This window comes from Sinocyclocheilus anshuiensis, unplaced genomic scaffold (assembly GCF_001515605.1).
Source record: "Sinocyclocheilus anshuiensis isolate Anshui unplaced genomic scaffold, SAMN03320099.WGS_v1.1 scaffold1316, whole genome shotgun sequence".
In the NCBI taxonomy this organism is placed as follows: domain Eukaryota; kingdom Metazoa; phylum Chordata; class Actinopteri; order Cypriniformes; family Cyprinidae; genus Sinocyclocheilus; species Sinocyclocheilus anshuiensis.
Genome location: NW_015542553.1, coordinates 1,861,506 through 1,863,948, shown reverse-complemented (window position 1 = coordinate 1,863,948; position 2,443 = coordinate 1,861,506). Strand labels below are relative to the sequence as shown.

The window sequence follows — 2,443 nt, the reverse complement described above, 5'->3', positions numbered from 1 at the left end:
TGTGTGTGTGTGTGTGTGTGTGTGTGTGTGTGTGTGTGTGTGTGTGTTTGTGAGCTCATGCGGGTGGGTGAATGGCCTTGAAATGGGGGCAGGTGTGACTCTTTATGCTTTCAGACACGGTAAGCAGAGGTCAGAGGCTGAGCTGTGAATGAAGCGGTCAGGTGTGCTGGCCATTTCAGCAGCAGGTTTTAAGGTGCAAACACGGCACTTTCTGCATTGACCTCTAACCATTATGTCCAGATGATAGCTTAACCTGAAGGCCCAAGAACCAAGATGAATGCTCTTTCCTCTTAACTGGTGACACATGAAGTCACCAGTGCATCAGGAAAGCTTGGAATATGGAAAAGCTTAAATTCAGGGAATGGAAATATTGCCATTACACTGATTTTGTCAGGAGAAAAGGTAATCTGAGCACAGATTTGAAAACTGTGGCATTATGGAATAAATTTTATTACTATAATGAAAAATCTTATGAACTTATGTGATTTCTTTTGATAAAATACTTCATGAAATATAAGCATATTTGGGTAACAGAGAAATCATAGCTAATTAGCTTCAAGCTACACATGACAATTAATATAACACTTTTACTTAAAAGACACTTATCAATCACCATTGAGTGTTTGTAATAACTTCTGATTGTGATCCAATGTAGATTTTGGTCAAATGATGAGGCAGAAATATATTGTTAGTAACATTTTAGAAGAATTTTATGGGGAAGATACACAATTACAACTACTGTGGCATGAAGGAACAGTAATGTAACTAGTAGTGTAACTAATTATTTTAGCCAGAAAGTAATAAGTAATAATATTACTTTTGAAAGGAGTAACTAGTAATGAGTAATAAATTACATTTTTGGAGTAATGAGCCCAACACTGATTAAATCTGACTGAACCCAAACTTTTGAACAATAGTTTACTTTTAAACATAAATATCTAAATATATAACTTTGTTACAATGTATAATTTAATCAGAGTTACATTATCTAACACAAAAACAAGTGATTTTGAATGAATGTTGTTTGGGGTGACATTACATTTAGGAAATTAAAACTATTTACAAATAAAGGTCTAGAATACGTCCTAATTTGAAATGTAGTGACTATAAGAAGGATTTAAATAAATATTTTGCGATTAGAAAGACCCAGAATACCACTAAGGGACTCAAATGTATTTTGAGTTCATTTGCATTATGAACCGTCTGAATGAACTGATTCTTTGGAATGAACTGTATTTTCCATCAAAACAGAACACAGGAGTCTCAATGTGCTTTTGACAGTTAAACTTCTCTTGATGTGGGGTGACAAAGCTTGTGCCGGGACACTCAAAAAATAGTGGCAGTCTAGACTAGGCCTAATCTCCAGGAAACAATCTTTTAACATGGCTCCTAATGAATGCCTTTACGGTCTGTTACCAACAGTGAAGTACTGCGTAATGAATGTAAGGCTTTATAAGAGAAGCCAATGAATCTCGTTTTTTGATGCACTGATCTCAGATTTCACAGCTGATGAGACTGCCACGTTGTTTTCCCATTGACTTCATCTCTTTTGGTCTTATGTAACCCCATGTTTCTAACTGCCTACATTTCAGGTCAGACCTTGATAATGACCCCTTAATCAAAAATGTGTTGCCAGGCTCTCGCAGTCTCTCTCTTTTTGTAATTAACATACTTGGTGTCAGTCAGTCGCAGATTTAGTGTAGTCTACTGTTGGAGGGATGTTTCACCTGATACTTTACATGAGCCGAGCAGATGTTGTTTTGGTTGAAACAATTCACAGCGAGTAATTAGATTGGTACAAGACATGCAGGCTGTTGATCTCATTGTTGACAGCCAGCCACTCTGTAAAAATATAATTGCATTTAGCATACATAAGATCAACAAAAGGGCTTTTTTGAGTCATGGGTATTAAAACAGGTATAGTATAATATGCCCTGAAATGTTATCCTAACCAGGCTAACGGAGTCTGAACAAACAATTTCACATTGGAGAATATGGCTGGTTTGTTAAGGGTTTGAAAGCTACCTGCATGCCTTCCCACATAATTTATTGGATATAACAATACGTGTTGCATTTATAGTGAATCTATTTATTTATTTACTTACTTACTTTTTACTTGTATTTAAAGGTTATCTGTTTAGAGAAGATAAATCAACTCAAACACTGTTTATTCTTCTCAGGTATATTATGCTTCGTTTCATTGTCTTGAACTATCCGCAAGACATCTTTTCAAGTAAGTGTACTAATGTATTCTGGTTTTCTTGTGATTTATTCCAACTGTCACCACCACCTCCTTTTTAACTCTTCCCCCCATATATATATAAAAAAAGTTATATTTATATAACATATGACATATAATGAAAATGTTATTCATATATATATATATATATATATATATATATATGTGTGTGTGTGTGTGTGTGTGTGTGTACAGTATACAATT

At 34.8% G+C, this 2,443-nt stretch overlaps 1 long non-coding RNA gene across 1 annotated transcript in view; it reads left to right on the top strand.

Moving 5' to 3' along the window:
• LOC107694306 (uncharacterized) overlaps positions 1–2,443 on the top strand; it is a 13,547-nt gene that overhangs the window by 2,848 nt on the left and 8,256 nt on the right. Inside the window, exon 2 of the long non-coding RNA XR_001634851.1 lies at positions 2,181–2,233. This is a non-coding gene — a long non-coding RNA (uncharacterized LOC107694306). The remainder of the gene's footprint in view (positions 1–2,180; positions 2,234–2,443) is intronic.